Here is an 8,718-nt window from a genome sequence, read left to right on the forward strand (position 1 = left end):
ATTCGTAACCTTCCTTGAGAAAATGGGGTTGGGAAAAAGCAAGGAACAAAAGAAATCCCAGGAGAAAATCCCTCAGGTCCCCAGGAGAGTGTTACCAGAAATACCCCGAGATAGTCCTCTGGGGTGGATGCTGGAACACTGGCATGAGAATCCGCAGGGGTGGGGGAAATCCAAGGAAAAGATGATCCATTTAAGTATTGAGAAATGGGGAGGGAGGGAGATCGGACAGTATGTGGTTTGGCCGATATTCAGCACATTTGAAAGTTGGAACTGTGAGTCTTTGTTTGACCACGTGAACGGTCACAGTCTGCGGGATCCTGAGGAAATCGAGTATGCAGACATGTGGAGGCATGCTCGCCTGGGTCTGTACCCAGTGAGAGCCTGCCAGTGCCCAGGGAAAGCAGGGAGGGAGTGGGAACCATTGGAAAACCTTCCACCCCCTTACCTTGTGGCTCCACAGCAGCCAGATCCCATGCTGGCACAAGCGGCACCAGGGATGCCTCCCAAGGTGGGGGTGCCGCAAGTTCAGGCGACTGCATCACCGCCGCCACCAGAACAAGCAGCAGCATCCGCTCCCCCACATGGCCACGCAGCTGCAGAGCAGCTGCAGCCACAAGTATCCCCGAAAGTCGAGGAGAAGGGGGCGGGTGTCACCAGGGACGACTCTCCCCGGGCACGCTGAACTAGGAGGAGAACGAGGAGGTGGACCGTGGGGGAAAGTGAGGATGAGGAGGAAAAACTTGGTATCTATCCCTTATGGGAGGTACCAATGGCTCTGGGGATGATTGGATATGTCCACACCCCAATTGACATCAGTGATGTACGGGGGTTCAAAAAGGAGATGGGAAAGCTGATGGATGACCCGCTCGGAGTAGCAGAGAGGTTGGATGAGTTTTTGGGAACAAGCATATACCCTTATGAGGATCTCCAAGCGATTCTCAGGTCGTTATTTAATAACGAGGAGAGAGGTATGATCCGGTCAGCTGCGATCAGGTATTGGGAAAGGCGGAACCCGAACGGGGGGTCCGGGCAGGAGCGGTGGCCGAACCAAAAGCCATCTTGTGAAGCCCAGACGGAAGAGGGGAGGCAGAGGATGATAAATCTGAGAAATATGGTGATTCAAGGTATCATGGAGGTGGTACCAAAAGGGCAGAATATGAGCAAGGTGCTCAGAGAATGTCAAGGGAAGGATGAAACACCTACAGAGTGGTTGGAGAGACTCCGGAAAGGTTTGAGGATGTATTCAGGGACGGATCCTGATTCCCCGGTGGGGATGGTGTTGTTGAAAACACAGTTTGTAGTGAAATCTTGGGAAGATATTTGAAAGAAGTTGGAGAAAATAGATGGCTGGCAGGAACAGGGACTGCAGGAATTGTTGCGGGAAGCTCAGAAAGTTTACATGTGCCGGGACGAGGAAAAACAGAAAATACAAGCTAAAGTCCTCGTGGCAGCGGTGAGAGAGGCTCAGAAACAGGAACAGGGAAAGGATACGGCAAAAAAGACACCGACAAAGAAAACAGGTCCGTCTCAGGCTCAGGACAAAGGTTCTGGGAAGCAAAAGTGGGAGTTTGAGTGCTATTACTGCAAACAAAAGGGGCACATTAAATGAAATTGCCCCAACAGAGCCAAGGATCAGGCAATGTTTCAGGAAGATTAGAGGTGCCAGGGGCTTTTCAGTTTGGGTCCCAGAACATCTAGGGAGCCCTTGATAAAATTAAAAGTGGGACCCTACAAAGAAGAACTACAGTTTATGGTGGATTCAGGAGCAGAGTGGATGACAGTGTAACAAATAACGAAGGGATGCTCTTTGAGCAATGATTCCATGGTGGTGACAGGGGCAAAAGGGGATCCTTTTGAGGTCCCAATCATAAAAAACGTTGAAATAAACACGGGAAACAGAAGGCATATTGGTAATATTTTATTAGCAAAGGACGCAGACTTTAACTTGCTGGGGCGGGACATGATGGTCGCTCTAGGGGTTGGGCTATTGGTGGAGAGAGCTCAGCTCAAAGTGAGACTTTACAGCCTCACTGCCCCTGATGAGGAAAAAATAGACCCGAGGGTGTGGTATGTCCCGGGAGAAGCTGGGAGGTTGGACATAGAACCGATTCTGGTGGAAATTGAAAGACCCCAAGAACCTATACGGGTCAAACAGTATCCCCTCTCCATGGAAGGGAGGAGGGGCTTGAAACCAGTGATTGACAAATTAATAAAGAAAGGCACACTGGAACTGTGCATGTCGCGACATAATACCCCAATTGTGGCAGTGAGAAAACCGGACGGCAGCTTTAGGCTGGTGCAAGATTTACGGGCTGTGAATCAGAGAACTAAGACTTTGTTTCCCACTGTTTCGAATCCTTACATTTTGTTAAACAATCTCTCCCCTGAAGATACATGGTACAGCATGATTGATTTAAAGGATGCTTTCTGGACGTGTTCTCTGTATGAGGACAGTTGCGATTATTTCGCATTTCAATGGGAAGATACAGAGATGAATAGGAAGCATCAGCTCAGGTGGACTTTGTTGCCTCAGGGCTTCGTGGATTCTCCAAACTTTTTTGGACAGGCACTTGAGAAGGTTTTGAGTGAGTTTGTACCCACGGAAGGAACAAAGCTTCTACAGTACGTAGATGACTTGTTGGTTGCAGGAAAAGGGGAGGAGGAGGTAAGCACAAGCACAATTGGGCTTTTGAACTTTTTGGGAGAAAAGGGATTGAAAGTTTCAAAATCAAAATTGCAGTTCACAGAACCTGAGGTCAGATATCTGGGACATTGGTTAACAAAGGGGAAAAAGAAATTGGATCCGGAGAGGGTGGCAGGGATTATTGCCTTACCACCCCCGCAGACGAAAAGAGAGGTCCGGCAGCTTTTGGGATTGTTGGGGCATTTTCGGCAGTGGATTGAAAGTTATAAGTGACAAGGTGAAATTTCTCTACTAGAAACTCACCACAGATAGGATCAAATGGACACAAAAGGATGAGGAAGAGTTTAAGGGAGTCAAGGAGGTGCTCACGGCAGCACCAGTCTTGAGTCTCCCTGATGTCAGGAAACCTTTTCAGTTGTTTGTGGATGCTAGCAACCACACAGCACACGAAGTGCTGACGCAAGACTGGGCAGGGATCAGGAAGCCTGTAGGGTACTTGTCCCGGCTTTTGGACCCGGTCAGCAGAGGCTGGCCCACATATTTGCAGGCTATTGTAGCTGTGGCTTTGCTAGTGGAAGAAGCAAAAAAGGTGACTTTTGGAACACCAATGGTAGTATTTGCTCCCCACAATGTGCCGGGCATACTACAACAGAAAGCGGACAAGTGGCTCACAGATGCAAGGTTGCTGAAGTATGAGGCCATTTAGATTCACTCACAGGACTTGGAATTGAAAACAACGACTGCACAGTTTCTGTTTGGAGAGGCGGCAGAGAAATTAGTTCATGACTGCATGGAAACAGTCGAGCTGCAAACCAAGATCAGGGAGGACTTAGAAGAAGAAGAACTAGATGAAGGGGAAAAGTGGTTTGTAGACGGGTCAAGCAGAGTGATCGAAGGGAAAAGAAAATCAGGATACGCGGTTGTGGACGGGATGACAGGGAAAGTGATAGAGGCAGGTCCCCTGAATGCAAACTGGTCTGCACAAGCATGCGAATTGTATACGGTTTGGAGGGCATTGAAAAGACTGAAAGGGAAAAAGGGAACAATTTTCACCGATTCGAGGTATGCCTTCGGGGTGGTTCATACATTTGGAAAGATTTGGGAAGAAAGGGGGCTGATCAATAAGAGGGGAAAAGAACTAATGCATGGGGAATTGATTCGACAAATTCTGGAAGCACTAAGAGGGGCCAGAAGAAATTGCGGTGGTCCATGTGAAGGGGCATCAAACAGGAATTCAGTTTTTAACCAGAGGGAACAATTTGGCGGATCAGGAGGCCAAAACCGCGGCGCTGATGGTGGTAAGTACCCCAGAGATTGAAAGGGAAGAAACCCCTGACGATTCCCCTCAGCCCTCCCCAAAGGAAATTGAATGCTATGAAAAGATTGGAGGTGAATTGAAGGAAGGTAAGTGGAGGTTACCTGATGGGAGGGAATTAGTTTCCAGAGGATTTCCTAGAAGAATTTTGTGAAGGTTGCACCAGAAAACGCACTGGGGGGCACAGGCCCTGGCAGAGCAATTTCTAAAATTTTTCGGGTGCAAGGGAATTTATGAATTGGCAAGACAGGAGGGACAAGGGTGTTTGATTTGTCAAAAGATAAACAAATCAAGAGCCAGGAAGGCTGCCCTGGGGAGTCGCCCCATTGCGTACTGACCATTTGAAAGAATTAAAGTTGATTTTACAGAATTGCCAAAAGTAGGAAGGTTCAAATTTGTATTGGTGATTGTGGATAAATTGACTCATTGGGTAGAAGCCTTCCCCAGCCAGAAAATTGTTGGAGGAGATTATATCCCGATATGGGGTAGTGAATTACATTGATTCCGATCAGGGAACACATTTTACATCAAAGGTTATTAAGCAAATGGCTGATGCTTTGGGCATTCGATGGGAGTGCCACACTCCGTGGCACCCCCAGAGTTCAGGACAAGTGGAAAGAATGAATCAAACTTTGAAGGCACAGTTATCAAAACTGATTTTGGAGACAAAGATGTCCTGGTTGGAGTGTCTGCCCTTGGCATTGCTTAATATCTGAACAATGCCTCATTCAGAGACGGGGCTCTCACCGTTCAAAATGCTGTATGGAATGCCATACAAGCATGGAATGCCGGTGGGACACCCCAGATTTGAGGATGGTCAGATTCAACCATACTTGGTTGCGATCAACAGAAACTTACAGGAACTTCGAAAATAGGGAATAGTGACACAGAGTGCTCCTCTGGGGTTCACTATTCAAAAAATTCAGCCTGGGGACAAGGTGTTTGTAAAAGTGTGGAAAGAGGCACGGCTCTCGCCTCACTGGAAAGGTCCTTTTCTTGTGCTCCTGACAACAGACACGGCCATTTGGACAGCAGAGAAGGGCTGGATGCACGCTTCTAGGGTGAAGAAAGTGGAACAGCAGGAGGAGGCACCCGATTGGAGGGTCACTTCTTCCCCCGGCGACTTGTAGATCTGACTCCAACGTCCTCTTAAATGACCAACAAAGAGCAGATAAGTTATATACTGTCAGATTGTGTATGCTATCCGTCTGTACACTTTAAGTGTGAATATTGTCAAGGGGTTTTTGTGATCCATTGCAGAAGGGGACAGAGGCCAAAGGGACTGTGCACCCAGTGTTTGGAGGAAGAACTTGAATTGACTGACCGTATCCTGACCTTAGCCACAAGTTTGGGTATCATTGAATTAGATTCTCAGGAGTGGTTTTGCATTTTTCAAAACGGGGTGCGTGGGAAGCTTAGGTCCCAAGCAGAAATCCTGGATATGGAGTGCCGGAAATCCATCAGGGTCCCTTGCAGTTCTGATGCAATCAGGGTGTCTCGGTGGGGCGCCTTTAAGAGGCGGTATGCGGCTAGGTCCGAGGGCGTCTTCCCTGAAGAGTACTGCTGCCTCGAAGATGGTCTTCCTCGCCGCTGGTGGCACCCCAGGGGGCGGAGGCAAAAGCAGAGGAGTCTGCCTAGTGGGAATCCTGATTGGCCTGAGCCTAGTCATGTGCGGGACACAGAGTCTGAGCACTGAGATCCCCAGGAACAATGAAAGCTCCATGGTTGAGTGTGGAAATTGCACTCAGGTGGTCCCAGTTGCAGGGGACGGGGGACTCTCGACATACCAAGCCCCAGAGGAATGCCTGAACGGAACTAGCAGGTACTGTTGGAAAAATGGCACTCGGGTGAAATTGTGTGAATTGGAAATCGGGACTTGGTGCATCAATCCCAAGGCAGGGTTAAGGAACGGGCAGTCAAACAATCACAGGTTCCAGAGGAAAAAACATGACACAGAACAGATGTCAATCCCCATTTGTGACCAGTGTAACCGAACTATGTGGGTCGGGGGAAAGACAGAGTCAATTGTTATTGCATATCACCAGCTGAACCCTTTGTGCTATGATAGCACAAGGTTGGGGATATGCATGATGAATGGGAAAATGTATTGGGTAACAAAGAATATGAAATTTGATAATAAAATTACTCGGAAAAAGGACCCACTCATATTGGATCTGGCACGAGCAAATGATGACAGGGTGTGCCTGCAATATGATAGGGTGGTTTGTTTTGCGAACAACAAAGATGATGAGGATCCTGAAGGAAAGATGAAAGAAATAATTCAAGAAATGAAAAGAAGGGAGTCAGAATTGAGGAAACAGAGAATTGAGCAGGAGAGGTTGAAAACATTAAGTGAACAGTACAAGGTATTGGAAAAACAATATGCTGATGGGGAATTACCTTCCCCAGACAGGAACTTATTCATTGATCTAATTCAAGAAATTGCAACAGAACTGGGTTTGTCGAACTGTTGGATTTGTGGGGGGCTGAAATCTGCAGAGAAATGGCCATGAAAAGGGGAAGGTTTTGGCTCCTGAGCAACTTCTGAAATGGGATAGCCCGAGGGTCTCAAAATTGGTACAGAGGCCTGAGGGGTGGGTTTTGGACCAAAGAGTGATTAGCTCAATTTGTGTCAGTCGGGAGGGGAGAGAATACACCGAAATGGTAGGATACACTCCGTGTATATCTACTCTGATGGAGAACTCTGATTCAAAAAGCAAGGCATGGCTCCCAGCCCCTCCTTTAGGGTATTGGAGCCTGAAAAATGATACAAATTGTGAGTGGGACAAGAGAATAGGGTTATGCTGGGTCCAAAGTCCAGGAGCCAACCCTTTCCAATCCTTGGAAAGTGTGAGAGAATTCTGGGGAGACCCAGGGAAAATGAACATTATTCGATGGAGCATGGTGGAACAAGGTAATATTTCTTGTACTCTGTTCAGTAGCCGGGATCCTATTCCTACCCTGTCTGATTCCATGTTTTATCAGATTGATCCACTCTGTAGTCAGGGGAATGCAGATTGCAATAGTCCCCATAGACTTGGAGGGAGCTTCCGGAGGTGATGCATCTAAGATCATGAGGCTCGGGGAGAGAAGGTATGCCACCGATGCTGCAGAAACATTGGCAAGGTTTGAAAGGCAAAACACTGAAGAAAGAAGTCGTGTAGTGTATCAGGGCATCCCACAAGGGGAATACCGAATAGTGTAAGGGGTACTCCACTTGTGAGGATCCCTCAATGGTGATGGGTAGAAATAGAAAATTAATAAAGTAGAAGCATGAATTAAATGGGTAAAATAAATGGGGAGGGATTATAGTATGTGATAGAGATAATTCATGCTTTGTAACGGTATAAAAATTATAAAGATCCAACCATGCCTCTGACCCCCATGGCCAGAAGCAGGGCCTTCCTTTCTATTCAAAAGATTTCCCGGACTCACCCAGATAAAATCATAACTATTAACAAATGAATGAGTCCTTCCTGGGCAATCATCGACCATTTCCCAGGAATGTCCAGAACATTCACAGAACAGCACCTGGAAGAGATTAAATCGAGGAACTGTGATGTCCTGGCTACAACTGAAAAGAAGACCATCTCAAGGAGCCCAGACAGCCATCCAAACCTATGGACTGACTTTTGTACAGGACTGAATCTGTATAGTTCCCGTTATACATATGTAGAGACTTACAGAAATCTTAGGTCATTTCTGCTCCAGGCAGAATAAACTGTATATAAGCTGGCTACCTGGAGCAGTTGGTGTGAAACTCTGGGGAGACGCTGACACTACGTCGGTTCAACCCAGGTTCACCCAGCGTCAAAGTCCGGGGTTGACACTGTCTTGGTTGTGGTGGAATTATAATATTCTATTTTTTGGTTATCGATCTAATAAATTTATAAAAATTTTTTTATAAATTTGGCTGCCGATTTGAAAATTTACAACATGTTTATGCTGCATATTATGTTCTGTGCCTTCAAGACTGGCTCTGAAAAGGGAAGTTTTTTTTGTTATAAGCCTGCTCACTCCCCCACAGTCAGCAGGACACGGACGGGGCAGTACATAGTGCCGCTTTTGATTTTTGCTCTTGCTTTCACTTTGCTCTTGCTTCTGCTTTGCTCTTGCTCTTGCTTCTGCTTTTGCTTGTTAGTTTAGCTAGGCAGTCCAAATTTTCCCTGGACTGTTTTTCTTTCCCTTTTCTCTGAACCACTCGACCCTGCTCCAGACTGGGACCTGGGAAAAATCGAGAGTTTGCACTTTGTGGCCTGCAGCAGCCATTCCCAGTGCTGGAGGGACTGATAACAGAGCAACCACTCCCAGGAGAGACTTTCTGAATTTGTCATCTCTTCAGAGCAGTGAATGAGTTTTGTCATCTGGTATTGTTCATTTTGTGTGCTTGGGGGGTGCTTTGCCTGTCAAATAAACAGGTCCTTTCCACTTCTCTCTGAGGAATCCTTCCTGAGCCGGTTGAGGGGAGGGGCCCTGTGGGTTTGCTTTCTGGAGGGGTCCCTTTTGGATATTTTCTCCCAAATTTACCCTAAACCAGGACACCACCCACTCCCCGTTTGAAAATCAATTTTGTGTCACTTGGTTTAGATGTGATAGTCCATTCTTCAGGTTCCTTCACAAGTCCTTTGATTCTGCTGGCATGAATTCACCCTCTTTCTGTGGTTCAGATTGCTGTTTCAGTAGTACCTGGAAAGGACTTCCTAATAGCACAGTGATAAAAGAAAGACAAGACTGCATTAACTTTTACCATCAGCTTTTT

The sequence above is a fragment of the Haemorhous mexicanus genome, chromosome W (genome assembly GCF_027477595.1).
Source record: "Haemorhous mexicanus isolate bHaeMex1 chromosome W, bHaeMex1.pri, whole genome shotgun sequence".
Taxonomy (NCBI): Eukaryota; Metazoa; Chordata; class Aves; order Passeriformes; family Fringillidae; genus Haemorhous; species Haemorhous mexicanus.